The following is a 27,719-nucleotide window of genomic DNA, read 5'->3' as shown; positions in this document are numbered from 1 at the left end:
TGATAGGATTGATTGAAATATTGCAAATATTGTTACTTGAAAACATGAATGTTTGAGACTTAACAGGATCAGATCAATCCAGCCTTTGGGGTATTCAAATATAGCTGTAAATCTCAATGCTATCATCATTAAAATAAACCTGCTGTCATAACTTGTTTGTTCAAAATGTGTTAAAAAATTTGAAGATATAATCACGGTTTCCCAAAGGAGATACCACACAATATAAAATAAAGTCTCTGGAACTTGTCAGCTCCATCTCTGAGAGAATTCTCCAATTCCAACAGATTCCCAGCAGCAGGAAGGGAAAGGTTGTGTCACAAACAACGAAATGCATCTTCTCAGAGAAAGAATCAGTAGAATGTACGAGACCATCCTTGTTGCTGTTGGTGTTCCTGGTAAACGTTGGAACAACTTATATAAACCTCTGCATTGAATCATCCTTATTTCTACAGATAACTGGTAAATTATTATATTTCCATTTAGCAAGGCAAATCCTGATGTCTGACATTAGTGTCCTCACTGACTGAGTTTAAAGTGAATAGTTTGTCAGTTCAGAAGCTCCTCAGTAATATGCAGCATTGTGTGTTTCCCTATACTGTGCAGAATGGGTTTACACTGAGGCCACATTGATGGGGTGTGGCTGAGCACTGGTCCTGACTGGTCTAGAAAGGGTTTCGGAAGACCACTGTGTTTCCTGCAAATCACTCCTATCTGTAGTGTTCTCTATGCCCTCGGCCGCTTGAGCATTGATTGTTCTGCATGGTTCACCATTGCTTTTTCCTTTGATCGATTTATCGCCATTTGTTTACATGAGATGAAAACTAAGTATTGCACAGGGAAAACTGCAACCAGGGTTCTAGCAACAATCTGCATCTTCTTTTGTTTAAAGAACATTCCCAACTCCTTTGTGTATTACCCTGGAAAGATGATCAACAATGTTCAATGGTACTGTTATACCAGGTCTAGTTATTATATTGACCCTCGGTGGATAGGTTTTAGATATTTTCAGACTTTTTTAACACCAATGTCCCCATTCACTTTTATTCTCTTTATCAACATTCTGACTGTCAGACATATCTTCGAGGCCATTAAGGTGCGGAAGGAACTGAGAGGTCAGAGAAAAACAGAGAATGATCCAGAGGTAGAGAGCAGGAAAAATTCTGTGATTGTACTCTTTGCCATATCTGCCAGCTTCATACTTCTCTGGTTGTTGCATATTTTATATTTCTTTAATGCCGGTTATTCCTTGGATGATGTTTCTTTTGGTCTCTTTGCTCAGATTGGATATATGCTGAGGAACTTAAGTTGCTGCACAAATGCCCTTATTTATGTGGTGACACAGAAACATTTCAGAGACCAGTTAAAGTATGCCGTGACATATCCAGTTAGAACAATAATTCAATTGGTGAATCAATCCAAGTAACTCAGAGCCAACGTTGGATGCAGCAGATAACGGAACGAGGAGTCCACGTGAGGAATGGACCGAAAGGAGAAGGAGGAGCAGCAACATGATAACACTCCTTTCCTCATGGGCAAGGACTGACTCCATCTGAGGGGCAAAATGACAGAGACTGGAGGGGTAAAGCCAGTGTAAAGGGCTGTTAGTAATCAGCAACAATTAGTAGGAAGTGGGACAACAAAAGCAAAACCAAATATACACAAAAGCTACATTTACCCCAAGTAATCCGTTCTCAGTGAGTGAAGAGGTTAGAAAAATAAATGATGTGGAGGAAGGTGTAATCGTTCACTGCAGGCCAGAGAGGGAAATGTAACGACAGGCTCCTGTCCACTCTTCCTCACTGAATTCTCTGAGCTACACATCTGGGCATTTTTTTTTTTAAATGAGAAGTTTCCTGTTGAAAAAGGAAATAAAATATTTTAAAGATTTTGTGTCTTTATTTGCACCTTTATTTTCAACAATAATTTACTTTGTTTCCATTCAATTCCTCGTGTTGGTTCCTGGCAATCGCACTTTGAGATTTTCTCATTGATCAACAGGATTCCCCAAAAAGCAAAGGAATTTGATCAGTTTGTGAATACATGTGGCTTTCTTTCTAAAACAATAAAATGCAAAGCAGGAGGAGACAAAGGCAGTCTGGACTAAACCAGTTCACTGACATCATCCCGTTTCTTTATTTGTTCCTTTCTACGAACCAGCTGATGCATTGCCAGGGGAATCCAAGCCCAACCAGAGGCATTTCTGGACTCCCTCTCTGCACCCACCCAATGAGCCAGCTCCCTCTCCGATTTCAGATGCTCCTTCAAATCTACCTCTTCATATAAGCTATCGTCAGCTGACCCAATATCACTTTCAGTGAATCAATATGATCTCTGTTTGATTTGTCACAATAAAGGTCGTTTTAACTATGTTTGGGGACTGTGTTGTGGTAAAGTGCACAGTGATGGTGCTATCGTGGTTAGTGTAGCTGTCTTCCAAGCAGGTGACCTGGGTTAGATTCTTGGCAATCGCAAGTTGAGATTTTTAACATTGATCAACAGGAAACCACAAAGACAAAGGAATTTGATCAGTTTGAAAATATATTTGTTTTTTATTCCAAGACAATAAAATGCCAAGCAGGAGCAGACAAAGGCAGACTGGATGAAACTGTTTACCTGCTGCATTCTCTCACACCTCCTAGTTCCCCAACTCCCTCCCCCCTCTAATCCCACTGAGATGACTCTGGCTATGCTCCATCCCTGAGGGAGGTATGCCCTGGGTAGAGGAAGCTGGCAGCTGACTGGATGAGCTGGAACTTGAGCAGAGAGGGGGCTTTCAGTGAGAGACTTGGGGATATTTCAAACAGGTTCTGGCAGCCATTTTGCCTTCAAAGAACAAAGAACAAAAACATCTACAGCCCAGGAACAGGCCCTTCGGCCCTCCAATCCTGAGCCAATCGAAAGCCTGTCACCCATTTCCTAAGCATCTGTCTCCCTCTGCTCCCCACCTACTCATACATCTGTCCAGATGCATCTTCAATGAAACCACTGTGCCTGCCTCTACTACCTCTGCTGGCAACGTGTTCCAGACACCCACCACGCTCTGTGTGAAGTCCTTGCCGCGTGTATCCCCATTTAACTTTTCACCTCTCACCTTGAAGGCGTGACTTCTCGTTATTGAATCCTTCACTCTGGGAAAAAGCTTATCTCTGTCTACCCTGTCTATCTCCTTCATAATTTTGTAGACCTCAGTCAGGTCTCCCCTCAATCTCCTTTTTTCTAATGAAAGCTATCCTACCCTACTCAACTTTCACTGTGTGCACTGAGCAGGGGGTGAGTTTCTGTGGGTTTCTGTCTGTCTCTGTGTGTGAGAGTGTGGGGAATGGTTGAATCTCAAAAGCAAGCTCCTGGAGCAGAATCTGTCCTGAATGGGAGAGAAAGAGTGTGAGAGACCATCGTGAGAGCTTAGACCAACCGGAATGGTGAATATCAATTGTTAAATCTCACCATATCTTTCTTTAGCATGTGCTTATATCTGTCTGATTTTTCCTCTTTTCTCTCCCTATCTCTCTCTTTGCCTCTGTCTCTCACCCTCTGTCTGTATCACACTACATCTCTCTCTCCCTCTCAACCTTTCTCTCTCTCTCTCTCTCTCTCTCTCTCTTACTGACAGCCTCTTCTTTTGTATTTTTCTCTCCTGCCTCTTCTTCCCACCTTTATCTGTGTTCGTTCCCATTCTCTTGCTCTTTCTTCTTCTCTCATTTTTCTCTCTCTTTCCTTCTCCTCCTTTCCTTCCCTGGTTCTGTTGTTCAATCCTGAGATGGAATCTGCACCCCCCTTCAATATTATACAATCCCACCCCCCCCCACCGCAAATTTAGCCCCTGTCCCCCTCCATGGCCCCTGTCCCCCTCCATGGCCCCTGTCTAATTGCCCTCCCTTGTGCAGCTTCATCAAACCTGATCTGTCCCTCTGTAGTTCCTCCATTATACACCCACTGTATGTAAAAGCCCCTCGGTATCTCCATCCATCAACAATGCTGTGTCCCAGCCCATGAGCTGGAGAGCAAAGTGAGCGTGTGCAGAGACTAACGTGTCTTTTGACTGTGTACCGTAATGTCATGGAGTCAACGAGTCATCCAGCACGGAGACAGACCCTTCGGACCAATCAGGCCACACTGACCAAGTTCCAAAACTAAACTATTCCCACCTGCCTGTGCTGGGCCCATATCCCTTTAAACCTTTCCTATTCATGAACTTATCCAAATGTATTTTAAACATTGTAACTGTACCTACATCCACCATTTCCTCTGATAGTTCATTCCACATCCAAAATTCTAAAAACATTTCCCCTTATGTCCTTTTTCAATCTTTCTCCTCTCACCTTAAAAATATACCCCCCAGGTTTGAACTCCTCACCCAAGGGAAAAGACCCTTATCATTCATCTTATCTGTGTCCCACATGATTGTTTAAACATCAATAAGGTCATCCCTCACACTCCAATGCAACAGTCCATGTCTATATCTCAAACCCTCCATTCCTGACAACATCTTGGTAAATCTTTACTGAACCCTCTCCAGTTTAATAATATCCTTCCTATAACAGGGCGATGAGAATTGCACACATTAATCCAGAAGAGGCCTCATCACTGTCCTGTACAAGTTCAATATGATGTCAGAACTCCTATACTCAAAGGTCTGAGCAATGAAGGCAAGCATGCTAAACACCTTCTTAACTACCCTGTCTAACTGGAATGCAAATTTCAAAGAAGTATGTCCCTGACCCTGAGGCCTCTCTCTGCTCTCCCACACTACCCAGGGCCCTACCGTTAAGTCCTGACCTTGTTTGTATTCCCACAATGCAATACCTCACGTTTATCCAAATTAAACTCCATCTGCTACTCCTCAGCCCAATTCAGCCCAAGATCTCTTTGTAATCTTGGGTAACATTCTTCACTGTCCAATTTACCATTTTGGTGTCATCCACAAACTTACTAACCATGCCTCCTATATTCTCATCCAAATCCTTTGTATAAATGACAAACAGAAGTGGAGCCAGTACCGATCCCTGTGGGACAACGTGGGTCACAGGCCTCCAGTCTGAAAAACAATGATCCACCATAATCTGCCATAAAGCCAATTATGTATTCAGTTGGCAAGCCCACCCTGAATCCTATGTGATCTAACTTTACCAAGTAGTCGATCATGCAGAGCCTCATCAAAGGCTTTACTAAAGGCCAAGCAAACAACATCTAACTCTCTGTCCTCATCAATCATTTTGGTTACTTCCAAAAACAAACCCAATCAAAGGTGAGATATGATTTTGCTCACACTAAAACAGACTGACCATCTCTAGTCAATCCTTTCCTCTCCAACCTCTGTAAATCCTATCTTTCAGGATCATCTCTAAAAACCTACCCGCCACCGAGGACAGGCTCACAGGTCGATCGTTCCCAGGCTTCTCCTCACATCCCTTCTTCAACAATGACATATTAGCCACACCCCAGTCCTCCAGTTCTTTCCCCATGGTTTACAGATGATACAAATATTTCTGTTCGGGGCCGCATAATTTTCTCTCTAACTTCCCTCAACGTTCTGGGACACACTTGATCAGGTTTATCTATCTTTATGTTTTTTTAAGATCTCCAGCACTTCCTCTTCTGTTTTCTGTGAACTGTTTCCAAAACATCAATAGTTATATCCCTGATTTCTCCAGCCTCCATTTCTTACCCAACAATAAAAATAGATGCAAAATATTTTTTATATCCCTCCCATTTCTTGAGGTTCAACACAAAGACAACCTCATTGGTCTTTAAGGGGTCCTACTCTCTCTCCAGTTGCTCCCTCACTCAATGTATTTATGGAACCTCTTTGGATAATTTTTACCCTATCTGCAAAGACGATCTCCTGTCCCCTCGTTGCCTTCCTCATTTCCTTCTAAAGAATGCCCCTACACTCTTTACACTCTTCAAGACATTCAGTTGATCCTAATTGTCTCTCTAATAGATGATCATTTTTTATTCTTGACTTGAACTTCAAGATCTTTATTCATCCATTGTTCCCTAACCTTACCAGCCTTGCCTTTCACTCTAACAGGAACAGAATATTTCTGAACTCTTGTTCTCACACATTGGAAGGCCTCCCACTTGTCAGTCATCCTTTTACCTGCGATCATTCTGCTCCAATCAACTTTTGAAAGTTTTTGTTTCATACCCTTTCATACCCATTTGCCTCACTCCAATTAAGAACTTTAACTTTTATCCTTTTACACAACTATTTTAAAGTTACTGGCATTACGATCACTGGTCCAAAAGTATTCCCTGACTCACACTTCAGTCACTTGCCCTGCCTTATTTCCCAAGAGAAGGTATTATCTGTAATAGCAATGATATCCCAGGCCCATGTTCCCTTCCATGCTCTGAGTTCATCTGCCTTTTCCATAAGACCTCGTGTATTGAAATAAATGCAGTTTAATTGTTCAGTATTTCTTTGTTCTCTGATTTGTTCTTGTTGGTTTTGTCTCAAGAACGTTCTGTTTTCTGATTCAGAACCATTGTCATCTTTCTTTCTATTTTCACTGTTGTTCAGAAAGCCCACACCCCACCTCTCTCAAATCTTACAATTTCCTGAAATAGAACGAGCAAACCGCCCCACCAGGATATTGGTCTAGTTCAGGTGAAACCCATCCTTTTAAACAGGTCTTTTCTGTCCCAGAAGAGATCCCAATACTCCAAGAAAGTGACTCCCTGCACAGTGCAGCACCTCGTCAACCATTCATTTATCTGTCCTGTCCTTTTGTTGCTTCCCTCATTAGAACTTGGCACCAGAATAAGCCAGAGATTACTACTTTTCATATTCTCTACCTACCTATTACATGCACTTTGTAAAGCTTTAACCTTTTCTCTAACTATGTCATTCCTATCGATGTTAAAAATCACACAACACCAGGTTCTAGTCCAACAGGTTTAATTGGAAGCACTAGCTTTCGGAGCGACGCTCCTTCATCAGGTGATTGTGATGTCTGTGTCGATATCACCTGATGAAGGAGCGTCGCTCCGAAAGCTAGTGCTTCCAATTAAACCTGTTGGACTATAACCTGGTGTGGTGTGATTTTTAACTTTGTACACCCCAGTCCAAGACTGGCATCTCCAAATCATTCCTATCGATATGTACAATAATTTCCAGCTTCTCACTCTCCCCTTTGACAATCTGCTTCAAACATTTTGAGATGTCCTTCACCCTGACACCAGAAAAGCAACGTATTATCCTCGATTCACACTCACTACCGCAGAATCTCCTGCCTGTGCCCCTGGCAGGACAGTTCCCAAAAAATATTATTCTTTTAAATCCTAACAAATCCATTTAACATAAAATTCATTGTTAGTGCCCAAGAGCTGATGACCACTTACCCAAATTGGAATATCTGTTTGAGAGAGGAATAACCACAGGAGACTTCGAAACCACCTTCAAACCTTTCCCGACAGACAGTTATCGATCTGAATGATCTTGCTGTGTAATCACTTCGCTAAATCTATTTGTCATCGCACTCAATATCGCTTGCAGGCCGTCAGTAACATTCACCCTACAAAGAAGGAGGTTTCATTAGCACATTATAAACTAAATTAAATGATCAGATTTATTATGAAGCATGCAAAAAAATTCAACATAAATATTAAAAAGAAACCAAACACCTAACTGAACAAATGAAAAAATCAACTCCACCTCAAATAATCCAACATTCAGCTTTCACTGTCCAGATACAAAAACCTCTCCCGAGCTGTCCCTATGCAGGCCTCTCTACAAGCTCCGTATATAAGCAATCGGTCCTTCTTCATGTATGTTTTTAACTTAATATTTCTTCTTCAAAGCTCACCCACCACTGACCGCAGGCTCACCAGTATATACTTCCCTGGCTTTTCCTTACCACCTGTTTTAAATAATGGCACCATGTTAGGAAGGGACCTTTCCCCTTTCTCCTTCCTTTCTCCTCCTCTCCATCTCCATTTCTGGTGACAGGGTCAACATGGGCATCAACTTCATACTGACTGACTCCCACAGTTACCTGGTCTACACCTCCTCCAACCTCCCACTCCTGTAAAAATGCCTTCCCTTATTCCCAATTCCTCTGCCTCCACCACATCTGCTCCCAGGAGGACCAATTCCACCATCGAACATCCCAGATGGCCTCCTTCTTCAAGGACTGCAGATTCCCCTCCTCCATGGTCGATGATACCCTCCAGTGCATCTCCTCCACTTCCCGCACCTCCGCCCTTGAAGCCCACCTCTCCAATCGCAACAAGAACACCCCGGTCCTCACCTCCAACTCCACCGCCCATCGGCTAAAGCAAGTCACCCACTGCCATTTCTGCCCCCTACAAACAGACCCCACTACCAGAGATATATTTCCCTCCCCACCCCTATCAGTGTTCTGCAGAGACCATTCCCTCTGCAAATCCATTGTTAGGGCCACACCACCCACCAAGCCACCCTCCACTCCTGGCACCTTCCCCTGCCATCGCAAGAGGTGCAAACCTGTCCCCACACCACCCCCTCACTTCCATCCAAGGCCCCAAAGGATCCTTGCACATCTGGCAGAGATTTACCTGTGCTTCCACACATACCATCTACTCTGTCCGTTGCTCTCGGTGTGGTCTCCTCTACATTGGGGACACAGGACACCGATTTGCGGAATGTTGCAGAGAGCATTTTTAGATTAGATTACTGACAGTGTGGAAACAGGCCCTTCGGCCCAACAAGTCCACACCAACCCTCCAAAGTATAACCCACCCAGACCAAGTTTCTTCAAAGACTCTGTCTTCAGTTTCCTTCTGGGACACAGTCACGAAACACCCCCTCCACTCTGTGGCCGAACACTTTAACTCTCCCTCCCATTCTGCCAAGGACATTCAAGTCCTGGGCCTCCTCCACTGCCAAACTCTAACCACCTGATGCCTGGAGGAAGAATGCCTCATCATCTGCCTTGGGACCCTCCAACCACATGGGATCGATGTAGATTTCACCCGTTTCCTCATTTTCCTTCCCCCACCTGATCTCAGATCCAACCATCCAACTCAGCACAGCCCTCTTGAACTGCCCTACCTGTCCATCTCCTTTCCCACCTGTCTGCTTCACCCTCCTTTCTGACCTATCATCATCACCCCCACCTCCATCTACCTATTACATTCCCAGCTACCATCCCCCCAGGCCCAGCCCCCTCTCATTTATCTCTCAGCCCCCTTGGGCTCCCCCCGCCGATTCCTGATAAAAACCCTATGCTTGAAACATCGACTCTCCTGCTTCTCCAATGCTGCCTGACTGGCTGTGCTTTTCCAGCACCGTGATTTTCAACTCTGATCTCCAGCATCTGCAATCCTCACTTTCTCCAAGAGCATGACTCTGCCCAGCAGCATGTCCAAATGTATACATCATCACCACCATCGACAAGTGGAAGGGGGAAGGAGAGCACGGTCTGTCACTGAGCCAGAGGGAGAGCAGACTGACACCACTGTACCTGTGTCACTGACCCAGGGGAGAGCAGACTGACACCACTGTACCTGTGTCACTGACCCAGGGGAGAGCAGACTGACCCCACTGTGTCTCTGTCACTGACCCAGAGGAGGGAGCAGACTGACCCCACTGTCTCTCTGTCACTGACCCAGGGGAGAGCAGACTGACCCCACTGTCTCTCTGTCACTGACCCAGGGGAGAGCAGACTGACCCCACCTTGTCTCTGTCACTGACCTAGGGGAGAGCAGACTGACCCCACTGTACCTGTGTCACTGACCCAGGGGCGAGCAGACTGACCCCACTGTGTCTCTGTCACTGACCCAGGGAAGAGCAGACTGACCCCACTGTGTCTCTGTCACTGACCCAGGGGAGAGCAGACTGACCCCACTGTCTCTCTGTCACTGACCCAGGGGAGAGCAGACTGACCCCACTGTGTCTCTGTCACTGACCCAGGGAAGAGCAGACTGACCCTACTGTGTCTCTGTCACTGACCCAGGGGAGAGCAGACTGACCCCACTGTGTCTCTGTCACTGACCCAGGGGAGAGCAGACTGACCCCACTGTGTCTCTGTCACTGACCCAGGGGAGAGCAGACTGACCCCACTGTGTCTGGGTCACTGACCCAGGGGAGAGCAGACTGACCCCACTGTGTCTCTGTCACTGACCCAGGGGAGAGCAGACTGACCCCACTGTGTCTCTGTCACTGACCCAGGGGAGAGCAGACTGACCCCACTGTGTCTCTGTCACTGACCCAGGGGAGAGCAGACTGACCCCACTGTGTCTCTGTCACTGACCCAGGGGAGAGCAGACTGACCCCACTGTGTCTGTGTCACTGACCCAGGGGAGAGCAGACTGACCCCAGGGTGTGTCTGTCACTGGATTCGGTACGTGGGTGAATCTACTTGAAAAGGAGCAAAATTTGCCCTTCTCTTGGGGAATAAGGGAGGGCTGGGGAGCACTTTGGGGTCAGAGATCATAACTCTATTTGTTTTAAAATTGTGATGGAAAAGGATAGATTGGATCTAAAAGTTAATGTTCTAAATTGGATAAAGCCCATTTTGATGACATGAGGCAATATTTTTCAAAAGTTGGTTGTGGCAGATGTTCACAGGTAAAGGGATGGTTGGAAAATGGGAAGTCTTTGAAAATGAGATACTGAGAGTTCAGGGACAGTATGTTCCTGTTTGGATGAAGGGCAAGGATTGTAAGTGTAGGGAATGCTGGATGATCAGGACTAATAACATGTTGCCCTCTCTGTATAACCTTCTCCAGGACCTGCACTCCTCCACGTCTCTGTGACATCACCCTGCCCCGAAACACCACCCTATCATTGTAACCACCTCCACCCCTCCCTCTCTCTGTACCCTCAGCCTCTTCACCACAAACTATCTCTGTCATGTCCAGTGCACATGTAGGAGACACGTCACGTGCACAAAGATTGCTCGTCAGTGACAGACTCTTTGTTTCATGTGAAGTTCTCAGGATCTGAGAGGAAGGGTCCATCACACCAACAGCCAGAGGACATTTCCCTGTGTTTTCCCACTGAAACTGGGCTGGAACAGAATTTTTGTAAATCTAATGAATTGGTCGCTTGACTCCAGGTCCATTTGCTGAAACAAGATCCTTTAAAACTGAGAGTAACTGGCAATGTGAGAGTTAATGATGAGAAAACAGATTCATTCAGAATCGGAGAGTAAATGTGCATCCTGTAAACAGTGAAGGGGGACATGACAGACTACCTCACTTTCTTATCTCTGTCACCATTTTCTTTTGTTTTGTTTGTTTTTAGATGACAGTCAGTGAGGATCATTTACACCCCAATCTTTTGTTTCTTCTCTTCTCCCATTCTCCCACCTCACCCCCACCTGTGGTTCCTTGCACCATTTTGGTCAATATTGTTACTCTGTCATTTCAGCCTCTCCTGCCCTCCAGCCCATCACAGCCTTTCCCTTCTGCTCTTCTTCCCACCTTCCAGCTGAGACACAAGTAACAATGCGGGTAGTTCCCTCTCACACACACTCACATTATCACTGACAGAGATACAGAGACACAGAGGGTCATCACTCCCACAGGCTCAGACAGAGACACTGTTCAGTCCCACTCTGATCCCACCTTCCGGTGACATTTTTATTTGAACACTCAAATAGAACAAGAGCGAAAGAAATTATTTATATTTCTCTCCAAACTGGTCTGTAGACAAATACCAGCCTCCAATAATACGTTATGGAGATTTATAATTTGAAAAGCAGTATAATCCAGATACTGTGACCATTAAATAAAAACAGAGACTGCTGGAAATACTCAGTCACTTTCTCTGATGAAAGGTCATTGGCCAGAAACGTTCATTCTGTTTCTCTCTCTCTACAAATGCTGTCTGACATATAAAGTATTTGCAGCATTTTCTGTTTTACATCATGTTCAGAAGGCACGCAAGTTATTCAATTCAAATGGATACTCCCATTAGAGGTCAGGTTCTTTATAATTGATATATCACATCGAAAATTATTTGTACACTGCAATATTAGAGATACAATTACAAACACAAATAGAGATAAGCATAAAATATATAAACATTATCCATTAGACTTGTAAAGAATAACTGAGACCTGAATGCAGAGTGAATCTCACTCTCATTTACAAGACTCAGAAAAAGATTCTACACATCACACTTACAGATTGTAATGTCCAAAGACCCCACTGTCAACTCCATACACTTTAACTTGTCGACCAGTCTATCCTTTTCCATCGCTATTTTAAAACTAATCGAATAGCAGTTCGTGCTCCCCCATTAATACCTCCATCACTTGTCCTGCCTTATTTCCTGAGAGAAGGTTGGGTATTGCCCCTTCTCATGGAGGGTCGCCTTCATATTAATTGAGAAAGTTTTCCTGAATATACCTAGTAAGTTCTCCAATCCAGTCCCAGTCTGTATTTGGAAGGATAAAATCCCCTTTTCTTGAAACCCTATCATTCTTACAGCCTTTAGCAAGCTCCCTTCATATTTTCCCCCCAATTTCCTGCTGAGTCTTGGGGGGGTAGGGGGAGTGGAGCGGGGCTAGTGTATAATCCCAACAACATGATCACACCCTTCATTTCTCTCACTTCCATCCATACAACTTCACTGGATGATCCATCAGGAATATCCTCTCTGAGTACTGCCATGACGTTTTCCCTTATCAAAAACACCACTCCCCTCCTCTCTTGCCTCTCCTTCTCTCCTTCCTATAAACACACCTTCAGTGCAGGTTTGCAATTGAACACAGACCTTGTGTTTCAGAGGTAGGGGCACTGCCACTGCACCACAAAAGCCCCGCAAATCAGAATTAAACCACAGAGAACATTCATAACACCTGACATAATAAGAGACACCAATGTTCGAGTGTCTATATAATGGCGACCACAGGACCAAAACATAACATCTTCGATCACAAGGTGCAGGGAGCAACTCTCACCCAGATTTACAAAGTTTCAAGAGTTTAAATCCCTTATCAGGAATACTAACATGGCAAGAATCATTTTGAATAATTTATTGATAATTCCGGATGTTTTCAGCATTGAGGTAATCTGTGTTTTCATGCTGCAGTCAATCTCTCTCCATCAAACACTGATGTCCCACGTTTCCCAGCCATTTAACCGATACCATGGAGGATCACCTGGGCATTGTGAGGTGCCACCACTCTTCACATTAGTGTTTCATTCAAATGTGAACAAACAGATCAGGACAACGCACATTAAGGGATCACATAAATATACATGTATTTCTAAAGCTGAAAATGTATTACTGGAAAAGCGCAGCAGGTCAGGCAGCATCCAAGGAGCAGGAGAATCGACATTTCGGGAATGAGCCCTGCTTCAGGAATTAAGTTTTAAAGACTGGACAATTCTGATTACATGAATTAATGAAATGAGAACTTTCATTCCCCAAGCAGTATTGTTTTCCAATCAAACACTCCCATCTCTAAATCTCATTGTGTTCCAAAGGTATCCTTCTCTCAAGAATGCCCACTCAATAACTCGTTCCCTCGGTGAGCTGGATAGATGGTTTACAATGGAGAGGCACACCAACTGCATTGGCCCTATTCCCACATTAGCTGATGTTACCATGAAGGACTCTTCTTCTTACCCTGGCCTGAGCTATGGTGACCCTGAGGTTACACTCAGCACCAGTTGCCCCTCTCCGACGAGGGAGTGGTGTGTGATCATGGCCTTGGAGAAAAAGAGATGATACCAGAGGGTGGTGTGAGTATGACTGGGCTTAATGTTAAAGCTGTGTTTGACTGAGTGTGACATCAAGGAGCCTGAGCAAATCTGGAGCCAATGGAAATTGAGGAAAACTCTCTGCTGGTTGGAGTTGGACCTGACACAAAGGAAGAAGGTTGTGATTGTTGGTGGTCAGTCATCACAACGAAAGAACATTTCTGTTGGAGTTCCTCAGGAGAATGTCCTCGGCACAACAATCTTCAATAGTTTATAAATGTACATCCCTCCATCTTAAGGATGTTAGCCAATGTTTGCATAATGTTCAACAGCATGTGTGACTACTCAGATACTGAAGCAGCCCTTGGCAAGTGCAGTAAAACCTGGATAATATCCAGGACTAGGAAGAAAAGTGACAAAGAACATTCGTGCCACATAAATGCCAGACACTGATTATCTCCAACAACAGAGAATCAAACCATCATCCTTTGATATTCAATGGGGTTACCGTTGCTGAATCCTCTCCTGTCAACACCTTGGGGTTACCATTGACCTGAAACTGAATTGTACCAGTGATATAAATACAGTGACAACAGACCAGGTCAGAGGCTCGGAATACTGCAGTGAATGACTCACCTCCTGATCCCCCACAGACTGTCCTCCATCTACAATACACCAGTCAGGATTGTGATGGAATACTCCCCACAGGCCTGGATGGGGGCAGCCATAACAGTATTCCAGAAGCTTGGCACCAGCCGGGATAAAAGACCCCACTTGATTGCCACGACATCCACAAACATCCATGTTATTTTCCCCACTGACCCACAGGAGCAGCAATGTGCACCAGCGACAAGGTGCCCTGCAGAAATTCACAGAAGCTCCTTAGACAGCACTTTCCAAACCCACAACACATTCTCAACAACCACTAGGGATGAGCAATAATTGCCGGCCCAACCAGCGATGCCCAGGAATGGATTAGAATTCATTTAAAATGTTACCCAATCACAACCAACGGTGGGCACTGGGTTTTAGGTTTTGTGAGTGTAAGCTGGTTGGGTCCAGGCTGTAACCTGTTTGTTATGAAGACCTGAAGAGAAATGCTGTCTGGAACAATCTGTCAGTCTTTCAGAGGCATGGCCTACATACATAGCATCACACAGACACTGACATTCATATACCAGATTACTCACACGGGAGAGAGGTGGAAGCAATTTAAAATGTATTTGTATCTGGACTGAAGAATATTTGGAAACACAATTAAAATATTGTCATGAAAACAATTTGGTAAGAAAGTTATTTCCAAATTGGATATTTTCAAAGTGCTTGACCTTTATAATAGTTTGATCTGGGTGTGATAACCAGGCATGTTTGTGCACTTTGTGTTCAACAGATTTGAGTCTGAAAATTAAACCAAACAAATGGGTGGACCTGTGATTATTGGACAATTAAAGTGGACACGGTTAGTATTGAAGAACAATCATTGGACACAAAACAATTTCTCTTCACAGATGCTGCTGAGCTTTTCCAGCAAGTTTTGCTTTTGTTTCTGATTTAAAGCATCTGCAGTTTTTTTTTAATGTGGTCAAAAGATTTCTGACCTTGAATAATTGGACTTTGCTGTTGAAGGTCAGGGCAATCTTGAAATCAGTGACATTCTGACTTGAGTCACACACAAAGATGTCGGCTGGGATTATGCCGGACATCAATGTAAATGCACAGTTCTGTTTGGACCCTGAAGTTGTGGAGCTGACATACACTGGATATGGTTGATGAGCGATTCAATGTAAGACCCCATGTGCTGCAGTATTCCATCACCTTTGTAACACCTTCATTAAGGATCTGGGGCAGAATTACAGAGGCTTTATTGGTCAGTACATTGAGTGTAGGAGTGTGGCTGTACATGACATTGGTTAGGCCACTTTGGGAATACTATATTCAATTCTGGTCTCCCTGCTATAGGAAAGATGTTGTTAAACTTGAAATGCTGCGGATGAAATGTATAAAAATGTCACTGGGGCTCCAGGGTTTGAGCTATTGGAGGCTGAGAAGTGACCTGTTGGTGAACAAAGAGACCTTGGAGTGCAGGTTCATAGCTCTCTGAAAGTGGAGTCGCAGGTAGATCGGATAGTAAGGAAAGCTTTCATTTATTGGTCAGAATATTGAGTACATGAGTTGGGAGGTCATGTTGCAGCTGTACAGGACATTGGTGAGTGTTGGAATCCTGCGTACAATTCTGGTCTCCTTCCTATCGGAAAGATATTGTGAAACTTGCAAGTGTTCAGAAAAAATTTACAAGAATGTTGCCAGCTTTGGAAGATTGGAGCTATAGGGAAAGGCTGAACAGGCTGGGTCTGTTTTCCCTGGAGCATTGGAGGCTGAGGGGTGAGCTTCGAGAGATTTATAAAATCATGAAAGGCATGGAAAAGGTAAATAGACAAAGTATTTTCCCTGAAGTGGGGGAGTCCAGAACTAGAGGGGATAGGCTTAGGGTGAGAGGGGAAAGATATAAATGAGATCGAAGGGGCAAGATTTTCATACAGAGCTGGAGTGAGCTGCCAGGGAAAATGGTGGAGACTAGCACAATTGCAACTTTTAAGAGGCATCTGGATGGGTATATGTATATTTAGGATTTTGAAGGAAATGGGCTGGGTGCTGGCAGGTGGGACTAGATTGGGTTGGGATATCTGGTCGGCATGGATAAGTTGGACCGAAGGGTCTGTTTCCATGCTGTACATCTTTCTGACTCTCTGACTCGATGACCTCAGAGAGGTTTGCTCAATCATGAAGAGCGTGGATAGGGTGAATAGCCAAGATCTTTTCTGTGGGGAAGAGGAGTTCATACTGGTGCACACAGGGTTAAGGTGAGATGGGAACATTTAAGATGGACCTAAGGGGCAACTTTTCTCAAATAGAAGTCAGTGCGTGCATGGAATGAGCTGCAAGAGGAAGTGGTGGAGGCTGGTACAATGACAGCATTTGAAAGGCATCCAGATGGTTATATGAATAGGAAGGGTTCAGAGGGATTGGGGCCATGTGCTGGCAAATGGGACTAGATCTGTTCAGGGTGAATGGGTTTAACGGAGCGGTCTGTGTCCATGCTATGACAATTTAACTCTCAGTCATCAGCATAGAGAAAACCGTGAGACATGGTTGTTGGTAGATCATTTGTCTGAATGTTGAAAAGTGTTTAGATCAACCCTGTGTCCAACCCTTGGACAGTCTGCCCCATGCACTTCCTACCTTTCATAGAGTCATAGTGTCATCGAGATGGACAGCATGGAAACTGACCATTGATTCAACCCTTCCATGTTGGCCAGATACCCGACATTATTCTAATCCCATTCGCCAGCACTTGCCCCACATCCCTCTGAACTCTTCCTATTAATACCTTTTATATGTTGTGAATGGACCAGTCTCCACCACTTCCTCTGGCAGCTCATTCCATACACACATCACTGCAAGAATAAAACTGCACCTTAAGTCCCTTTTAAGTCTTTCCCCTGTCACCTCATACCCACAACTTCTCGTCTTGGAAAGAGATATTGGCTACTTCCCCTATCAATGCCCCTCATGATTTTATGAATCTCTTCAAGGTCACCCCTCAACCTTCAACGTACCACGGAAAACAGCGCCAGTCTATTCAGCCTCTCCCTACAGCTCAAACACTTCAAACCTACAATATTTTTGTAAAGCTTTTCTGAACCCTTTCAAGTTTTATAACCTTGATCCTACAGCAGGAATTGAATGCAGTATGTCACCAGTGAACTAACCAATCAGCTTGACAGCCACAACATGACCTCCCAACTCCTATACTCAATGCACTAAAAATAAAATCAAGCAACCCCAGCATTGCAAAGTAAAGAGAGTGGGAATCGGCAGTGTGATGGAGAGAGAGAGTGGGAGCAGGCAGTGTGAGGGAGAGAGAGTGGGAGCGGGCAGTGTGAGGGAGAGAGAGTGGGAGCGGGCAGTGTGAGGGAGAGAGAGTGGGAGCGGGCAATGTGAGGTAGAGAGAGTGGGAGCGGGCAGTGTGAGGGAGAGAGAGAGTGGGGGCGGGCAGTGTGAGGGAGAGAGAGAGTGGGAGCGGACGGTGTGAGAGAGAGAGAGAGAGAGTGGGAGCTGGCAGTGTGAGGGAGAGAGAAAGAGTGAGAGCGGGCAGTGTGAGGGACAGAGAAAGAGTGAGAGCGGGCAGTGTGAGGGAGAGAGAGAGTGGGATTCGGCAGTGTGAAGGAGAGGAAGATGGGAGAGGGCAGTGTGATGGAGAGAGAGATTTGGAGCAGACGGTGTGAGGGAGAGAGAGTGGGAGCTGGTAGTATGAGGGAAAGAGAGTGGGAGACGGCAGTGTGAAGGAGAGAGAGAGTAGGACCGGGCAGTGTGAGGGAGAGAGAGAGTGGGCGCCGGCAGTGTGAGGGAGACAGAGTGGCAGACGGCAGTGTGAGGGAGAGAGAGTGGGAGACAGCAGTGTGAAGGAGAGAGAGAGTGGGAGCGGACAGTGCGTGGGAGAGAGAGAGAGTGGGAGCGGGTAATGTGAGGGAGAGAGATAGTGGGAGCCGGCAGTGTGAGGGAGAGAGAGTGGGAGTGGGCAGTGTGAGGGAGAGAGAGAATGGGAGCGCGCAGTACGAGGGAGAGAGAGAGTGCGAGTGTGCATTGCGAGGGAAAGAGAGAGTTTGCGAGTGGGCAGTGCGAGGGAGACAGAGAGTGGGAGCGTGCAGTGTGAGGGAGAGAGAGAGTGGGAGCGTGTAGTGTGAGGGAGAGAGATAGTGGGTGCCGGCAGTGTGAAGGAAGAGGGAATGGGAGCTGACAGTATAAGGGAGAGAGAGAGTGGGAGTGGGCAGTGCGAGAGAGAGAGAGAGTGGGAGTGGGCAGTGCGAGGGAGAGAGAGATTGCGAGTGGGCAGTGCAAGGGAGAGGGAGTGGCAGCGGGCAATGTAAGGGAGAGGGAGAGTATGAGCGGCAGTGTGAAGGAGAGAGAGAGTGGGTGCGGGCAGTGTGAGGGAGAGAGAGAGTGGGAGCGGACAGTGTGAGGGAGAGAGAGAGAGTGGGAGCGGGCAGTGTGAGGGAGAGAGAGAGTGGGAGCGGGCAGTGTGAAGGAGAGAGATAGTGGGAGCGGGTAGTGTGAGGGAGAGAGAGAGAGTGGGAGCGTGTAGTGTGAGGAAGAGAGATAGTGGGAGCCGGCAGTGTGAGGGAGAGAGAGAGTGCGAGTGGGCAGAGTGAGGGGGAGAGAGTGGGAACGGGCAGTGTGATGGAGAGAGAATGGGAGTCGGCAGTGTGAGGGAGGGAGAGAGGGAGCGGGCAGTGTGAGGGAAAGAGAGAGTTGGAGCCGAGAGTATGTGGGAGAGACAGTGGGAGCCGGCAGTGTCGGGGAGATAGAGAGTGGGTGCTGGCGGTGTGAGGGACAGAGAAGGTGGGAGCGGACATTGTGAGGGAGAGAGAGTGAGAGCGGGCAGTGTGAAGGAGAGAGAGAGTGGGAGCGGGCAGTGTGAGGGAGAGAGAGTGAGAGCGGGCAGTGTGAGGGAGAGAGAGAGTGGGAGAAGGCAGTGTGAAGGAGAGAGAGTGGGAGCGGGCAGTGTGAAGGAGAGAGAGAGTGGGAGCTGGCAGTGTGAGGGAGAGAGAGTGAGAGCGGGCAGTGTGAGGGAGAGAGAGAGGGAGCGGGCAGTGTGAGGGGGAGAGAGTGGGAGCGGGCAGTATGAGGGACAGAGTGGGAGCAGGCAGTGTGAGGGAGAGAGAGAGGGAGCGGGCAGTGTGAGGGAAAGAGAGAGTTGGAGCCGAGAGTATGTGGGAGAGAGAGTGGGAGCGGGCGGTGTGTGAGAGAGAGAGTGGGAGCGTGTAGTGTGAGGGAGAGAGATAGTGGGAGCGGGCAGTGTGAGGGAGGGAGGGAATGGGAGCGGACAGTGTAAGGGAGACAGAGAGTGGGAGCAGGCAGTGTGAAGGAGAGAGAGAGTACGAGCGGGCAGTGTGAGGTACACAGTTGGAGCGGGCATTGTGAGGGAGAGAGAGTGAGAGCGGGCAGTGTGAAGAGAGAGAGAGTGGGAGCGGGCAGTGTGAGGGAGAGAGAGAGGGAGCGGGCAGTATGAGGGACAGAGTGGGAGCGGGCAGTGTGAAGGAGAGAGAGTGGGAGCGGGCAGTGTGAAGGAGAGAGAGTGAAAATGGGCAGTGTGAGTAAGAGAGAGTGAACGGGCTGTGCGAGGTAGAGAGAGTGGGAATGGGTAATGTGAGGGAGATGGAGTGGGAGTGGGCAGATTGAGAGAGAGAGTGGGAGCCGGCAGTGTGAGGGAGAGAGAGAGTGGGAGCGGGCAGTGTGAGGGACAGAGAGAGTGGGAGCGGGCAGTGTGAGGGAGAGAGAGAGTGGGAGCGGGCAGTGTGAGGGAGAGAGAGAGTGGGAGCGGGCAGTGTGAGGGAGAGAGAGAGAGTGGGAGCGGGCAGTGTGAGGGAGAGAGAGTGGGAGCGGGCAGTGTGAGGGAGAGAGAGAGTGGGAGCGGGCAGTGTGAGGGAGAGAGAGAGTGGGAGTGTGCAGTGCGAGGGAGAGAGAGATTGCGAGTGGGCAGTGCGAGGGAAAGAGAGAGTGGCAGCGGGCAGTGTGAGGGAGAGGGAGAGTACGAGCGGGCAGTGTGAGGGAGAGAGAGAGTGGGAGCGGGCAGTGTGAGAGGGGGGGAGAGAGAGAGAGAGAGAGAGAGAACGGGCAGTGTGAGTGAGAGAGAGTGGGAATGTGCAGTGTGAGAGAGAGAGAGAGACAGTGGGAGCGGGCAGTGTGAGGGAGAGAGAGAGTGGGAGCGGGCAATGTGAGGGAGAGAGAGTGGGAGCGGGAAGTGTGAGGGGGAGAGAGTGGGAGCGGGCAGTGTGAGGGAGAGAGAGTGGGAGCGGGAAGTGTGAGGGAGAGAGAGAGTGGGAGCGGGCGGTGGGAGAGAGAGAGTGTGAAAATGGGAAGTGTGAGTAAGAGAGAGTGAACGGGCTGCGCGAGGTAGAGAGAGTGGGAATGGGTAATGTGAGGGAGAGAGAGTGGGAGTGGGCAGATTGAGAGAGAAGGTGGAAGCCGGCAGTGTGAGGGAGAGAGAGAGTGGGCGCCGGCAGTGTGAGGGAGAGAGAGAGTGGGAGCGAGCAGTGTGAGGGAGAGAGAGAGTGAGACCGGGCAGTGTGAGGAGAGAGAGAGTGGGCGCCGACAGTGTGAGGGAGAGAGAGAGTGGGCGCCGGCAGTTTGAGGGAGAGAGAGAGTGGGAGCGGGCAGTGTGAGGGAGAGAGAGAGGGAGCGTGCAGTGTGAGGGAGAGAGAGTGGAAGCTGGCCATTTGAGGGAGAGAGTGTGGGAGCCGGCAGTGTGAGGGAGAGAGAGTGGGAGTGGGCAGTGTGAGGGGTAGAGAGAGTGGGTGCAGGCAGTGTGCGGGGGAGAGAGAATGGGAGCCGGCAGTGTGAGGGAGAGAGAGAGAGAGTGGGAGTGGGCAATGTAAGGGAGAGAGAGAGAGTGGGAGCGGGCAGTGTGATGGAGAGAGAGAGTGCGAACGGTCTGTGTGAGGGAGAGAGAATGGGAGTGGGGAGAGTGAGAGAGAGAGAGAGTGGGAGGGGGCAGTGTGAGGGAGAGAGAATGGGAGTGGGGAGAGTGAGAGAGAGAGAGTGGGAGCGGGCAGTGTGAGGGAGAGAGAGAGTGGGAGCGGTCTGTGTGAGGGAGAGAGAATGGGAGTGGGGAGAGTGAGAGAGAGAGAGTGGGAGGGGGCAGTGTGAGGGAGAGAGTGTGAAAATGGGCAGTGTGAGTGAGAGAGAGTGAGCGGGCAGCGCGAGGTAGAGATTGTGAGCGGGTAATGTGAGGGAGAGAGAGTGGGAGTGGGCAGAATGAGAGAGAGACAGTGAGCCGGCTGTGTCAGGGAGAGAGTGGGAGCGGGCACTGTGAGGGAGAGAGAGAGGGAGCGGGCAGTGTGAGGGAGAGAGCGAGTGGGAGTGGGCAGAGTGAGTGAGAGAGTGGGAGCAGGCAGTTTGAGGGAGAGAGTGTGAACGTGTGCAGTCTGAGGGAGAGAGAGAGGGAGCGGGCTGTGTGAGGGAGAGAGAGTGAGAGTGGGCAGTGTGAGGGAGAGAAAGAGTGGGAGCGGGCAGTGTGAGATAGAGAGAGAGTGGGAGTGGGAGTGGGAGTGGGCAGTGTGAGGGAGAGAGAGAGTGTGAGAGGGTAGTATGAGGGAGAGAGAGAGTGGGGCCGGCAGTGTGAGGGAGAGAGAGAGTGTGAGAGGGTAGTATGAGGGAGAGAGAGAGTGGGGCTGGCAGTGTGAGGGAGAGAGAGAGTGGGAGAGGGCAGTATGAGGGAGAGAGAGAGTGGGAGCGGGCAGTGTGAGGGAGAGAGAGAGTGGGAGCGGGCAGTGTGAGGGAGGGAGAGTGGGAGTGGGCAGTGTGAGGGAGAGAGAGAATGGGAGCGGGCAGTGTGAGCGAGAGAGAGAGTGGGAGCGGGCAGTGTGATGGAGAGAGAGTGGGATTGGGCAGTGTGAAGGAGAGAGAGTGGGATTGGGCAGTGTGAGGGAGGGAGAATGAGAGTGGGCAGTGTGAGGGGGAGAGAGTGGGAGGGGCAGTGTGAGGGAGAGAGAGAGTGGGAGCGGGCAGTGTGAGGGAGAGAGAGTGGGAGGGGCAGTGTGAGGGAGAGAGATAATGGGAGCGGGCAGTGTGTGAGAGTGAGTGAGCCAGTTATCCAAGATAGTGGAACCGGCACCTTCGGCCCCTTTTGCTCCAGGCTGGCCATATTCCTTTCTCTCTCTCTCCTGGTAGTATATACTTTCCTTCATTTCTGGAGTTCTGTTGAGAGACAACAGTGGTGATGCATTGTGGGAAGTGTGCCAGTGGCCGTGGGTCCTGAGTGCTGTCAGATGACCATCTGGGGTGTGGATGTGGCTGTGGGCCTGAGCCTAACATGGTCAGAGCAAGCCCCCAGTGGGACCATTCGGTGCAGCCATTTTGGCGCGAGCGATTTGGTGCGGCCTGTTTGGCGTAGCCCATTTTGCTGCAGACCCATTCAAGCAAAGAACTGTTTTGATGCAGATATACGGTTTCCAGCAGTTTGTAGTTATTATTAAAATAAAATATAACCCATTAAAGAAGGTAGAAAGAGATACCGTCATTTCAAAGATAAAAGTATGAGCTGCTGAAACTGTAGAGGGAAGTTTACAAGTGATTAACGAGTGCGTAGAATACATGTCGGAAGCTTGCCAAGGTTGGACAAGGAAAGAAATTGCTGCTTACCCAGTAATTCCAAGAAATGTAGAAGAACTTGTAATTCCAGATAGCTTTCACACATATTCTGTTAATGAATATAATGAAGGACATTTTTTACTATCTTTACAGCAGTAGCACCACCTGCAGAATTCTTATATTTGGAAGAAAAAGGAATGTCGCGTTTCTGAAACAATCAAAAATGTTATATGTTGATGGAACATTCAAAATTTCCCCAGCTCTATTTTCACAAGTTTATGTTATTTTAGGGGAAATACATAAAGGTGTGTTCCCATTGTTGTGTGCTTTACTCCCAAATAAGTTACAACCAACAGATGATAAATTATTTGAAATGGTCCTGGAAATACAGCCTGAATGCCACCCTGACATTATCAACTGTGACTTTGAACTTGCAAATTTCAAACGTTCAGCAGCATTTTCCTCCTGCAGAAATCCGGGGATGTTTTTTTAACCGGGCTCAAAATATGAGAAAACACCTTGCCAGTTTGGGACACTTGAGTAAGTATAACATTGACTTGGAGTTTTCTTTGAGAGCTAAAACAATAATTGGTTTTACATTAATTCCGATTGAAAACATTGAACATTTGGCTGATGCGTTTCCAGATGAACTGCAGCCGCTGCTGGGCTGGTTCGAGGATAACTATGTAGGTAGAAGATTACACAGAGGAAATGGTAGGTGTCCACCGCTTTTTCCAGTTGGAATGTGGAATTTATATAAAAGAACTTTAAACAATGTGGACAGAACAAACAATCATGCAGAAGCTGCCGACAGGAGATTATAATGTGAACTTGGAGTGAAACATCCAGTTATTAGGAAATTATTGACAGTGTACGGAAATTTCAGAGAGGAAGGGACATTTACTCTGAGCATCTTGTAGCAGGGCACGATATTCTGTTGAAATTAAAGAAATTCAGGGAAGCAGACGCGAGAATACAAACACTCGGAAGAAGATTTAGTGAGAGAGATGATGTTGAGTATTTACGAGGGATCGCCCATAATTTTGAATAAACGTCATATTTTAGATTTTTCGTCATTAACTTGTTTCTTTCATATTTTTCCTTTATTAACATTTTTTGGAAAGAGAATAACATTATTTTTATTTTTATTGTTTTCATTAATGCTTTAACTAAGCCTGAAAAGGAATAAATATGAGCTGCGCTGATATAGTTTTGCGCCTAAATGGGTCTGTGGTAAACGGGCTGCACCAAACAGGCCGCGCCAAATCACTCGGCACTAAAATGGCTGCACCGAATGGTCCTAAACCTGAGCAATCCCCAAGTGTCGATGAGGGAGATACCCCCCACCCCTACCCCCAGCATCTGCAGCATCGAGAGCAGGGAGATGGAGGTTTCCCAAACAGCGGGCCCAAGCAAAGGGGATCGAGCCTTCACAGGGAGTGTACTTCAGAAACACTGGGCAACTTTAGATTAGATTAGATTACTGACAGTGTGGAAACAGGCCCTTTGGCCCAACAAGTCCACACCGCCCCGCCGAAGCGTAACCCACCCATACCCCTGCATCTACATCTACCCCTTACCTAACACTACGGGCAATTTAGCATGGCCAATTCACCTGACCAATTCAACTTTTACTGTTATTACTTTATTATTCCACTTAACACTATGAAGGACTGTAATGTTAACATTTAACTTTATTTCTTGATTTTTCTACTTATACTAACAAACACAGTAATGCTTTCCCTCTAACCTAGTTGTTGTATTACTACACGTACCGTGTTTGATGACATTGTGAACATTTCACTGTACTCCTGTATCCCTGTAATTGAGAATATGTAACAATAAAGTTTACATCTGAATCTAAACACTAAACACCTTCTTCACTCCCCTGTCCACCCATTTTCAAACATCTATGAACTAGCAGTCCAAGGTCACTTTGTTTAGTAACACTCCCCAGGACCTTACCATTAAGTGCATATGTCCCACCCTGAGTTGCCTTCCCAAAATGCAGCACCTCACATTTATCGAAATTAAACTCCATCTACCATTCCTCAGCCCAGTAACCCATCTGATCAAGGTCCAGTGGTACTCTGCGGGAATTTTTGTTGTCCACTACATATCCAATTTTGGTGTCATCTGCAAAATTACTGACTTTACCTCCAATGTTCACATTCAAATCATTTATATAAATAACAATAAGCGATGTCCCAGCATCGATCACCATCGGTTACAGGTCTCAGGTCTGGAAAGCAACCTCCATCACCACCCTCTGCCTCCTTCCTTCGATCTCCAAATGGCTCGTTCTCCTTATGTTCCATGTGACCTCACCTTGCTCACCAATCTATCATGTCGAACTTTGTTGAATGCCTTACTGAAGTACATTTCGATCACTTTCACCACACTGCCTTCATCAATCCTGATTTGGAGGTGCCGGTGTTGGACTGGGGTGTACAAAGTTAAAAATCACACAGCACCAGGTGATAGTCCAACAGGTTTATTTGGAAGCACTAGCTTTTGGAGCACTGCTCCTTCATCAGGTGGTCGTGCAATATAAGATCACAAGATACAGAATTTATTGCAAAAATTTACAGTGTGATGCAACTGAAATTATATATTGAAAAAGACCTGGATTGTTTGTTATGTTTCTCATCTTTTAGAATGACCATGCTGTTTTCAATTGTTTCATATGAAAATCCCAGACCTTTTTTTAAAGTTACATTCTCAAGTGAACTTTCCCAGTAGATGCCATGTCAGCTCAGGTAATGTATTGAAGGTGTGAGGTACCCTGTGTGAGGCTGTCTGTGCCCCAATGTTCAGACTGATTCTTTTTCTGAAAAAAAAGGATTTTCAGAATCTCACATAGTTTTTGAGCAAAATAAAATGTAATTCTGCAAGTACAAATTCATCCCACAAACTTGTGTGTGTGGGGGGGGGGGGGAAGTGGGTGTTTGAGTGTCTGTGAGAGAGTGTGCGCATGTGTCTGAGTGTGAGTGTTAAAGCTGTATAAGTCTATGAGAGGGTGTGTGTATGTGTGAGAGTGGGTGTGTATGTATGAGTGTATGAGAGAGAGCTTGTGTGTGAGGGAGGGTCTGCGTGAGTGTATGGGTCTGTAGGAGTGTGTGTGTGTGTGTGTGTGTGTGTGTAGTGCAGTGGAGTCACCTGGAGTGTGACATTGACCCCAAAGTCCCAGTTGAGGCCATCCCCATGAGTACCAAACATGGCTACCAGCCTCTGCTCACCCACTTTGTGTTGTAGCCTGTCCTGAAGTCCATCTTGGAGGATGGTCAGCCAAAGGTCTGAGGTCAAATGTCCTGGACTGCTGAAGTGTTCTCCGACTGGGAAGGAACACTCCTGTCTGTTGATTGTTGTGTGGTGTCTATTCACCCGTTGCCATAGCCTCTGCTCGGTCTTGCCAATGTACCATGCCTCATGGCATCTTTGCCTGCAGCGGAGGAGATAGACCACGTTGGCCGAGTCACATGATTACCTGCCATGTACCTGGTGGGTGGTGTCCCACAGGTAATGGTGGTATCCGTTTCAGCATTCTGATACGTCTTACAGCGTTCACTGTGACAAGATTGTATGGTGTTGTCTTGAAATCCGGGCAGTTTGCTGCGAACAATGATTTGTTTGAGGTTTGATGGTTGTTTAAAGGTGAGAAGTGGAGGTGAAGGGAAGGTCTTGATGAGGTGCTCATCTCCATTGATGATGTGTTGCAGGCTGCGAAGAACATGGTGTAGTCTTTCAGCTCCCGGGAAGTACTGGACAATGAAGGGTACCCTGTCGGTTATAGCTCATGTCTGTCTCCTGAGGAGATCATTACGGTTTCTTGCTGTGGCACGTCGGAACTGGCAGGCGATGAGTTAAGCATCATACCCTTTTATGAGGGCATCCTTGAGTACTTCTGAACAAATCCTGTGTGTATGTAGGGCTTGTCCATAGAGAATGGCTGTTTTAATATGTTTCGGGTGGAAGCTAGAGAAGTGTAGCATTTGGAAGTTATCCATGGGTTTGCAGTACAGTGAGGTGCTGAGATGTCCATCCGTGATGGAGATTCCTGTGTCCAAGAATGAGACAGATACTAAAGAGTCGTCTGTGGTGAGTTTGATGATGGGATGAAATCATTGATCTCACTGTGTAGTTGTTTCAATGACTCCTCACCATGGGGGCAGTGGAAGGAAATGTCGGCAATATACCTGCTGTATAGTGATGGTTGGAGGTCCTGTGTAGAGAAGTCTTGTTCAAAGCTGAACTCAAGGATGCCCTCATAATAATGGGATACGATGCTCAACTCATCGACCACCAGTTCCAATGTGCCACAGCGAGAAACCATAATGACCTCCTCAGGAGACAGACACAGGCTGCAACCGACAGGGTACCCTTCATTGCCCAGTACTTCCCGGGAGCCGAAAGACTACACCATGTTCTTCACAGCCTGCAACACATTATCAATGAGGATGAGCTCCTCGCCAAGACCTTCCCCACACCTTCACCACTAACGTCCCCAACGTCCCAATCTTCATGTTTTTCTCCACGGTAAACACAGAGGAGAAATATTCATTGCGAACCTTACCCATCTCCTGTGGTTCTACACACACATGTCTCTCGTTATTCTTTCTCCTTTTTACTGAAAGAATCTCTTTGGAAGTTTTGGTGGTTGTTTAAAGGTGAGAAGTGGAGGTGTCTATTAACTGTGCCCTCACCAGCATCCTATACAGCTGCAACAGAATCTCACTGCTTTTAAACTCAATCCCTTTAGCAATGAAGGACAACATTCCATTTGCCATTTTAATGGCCTGTTCCATCTGCAGACCAACCTTCTGTGATTCATGCACAAGGACACCCAGGTCCCTCTGCACAGCAACATGCTGCGAATTTTTAACTATTCAAGTGTAGCAACCTCTCAGTCCGACATGGAGATCTCTCAGCCC

The sequence above is a fragment of the Chiloscyllium punctatum genome, chromosome 29, assembly GCF_047496795.1.
Source record: "Chiloscyllium punctatum isolate Juve2018m chromosome 29, sChiPun1.3, whole genome shotgun sequence".
Taxonomy (NCBI): Eukaryota; Metazoa; Chordata; class Chondrichthyes; order Orectolobiformes; family Hemiscylliidae; genus Chiloscyllium; species Chiloscyllium punctatum.
This window is presented reverse-complemented; position numbering follows the sequence as displayed.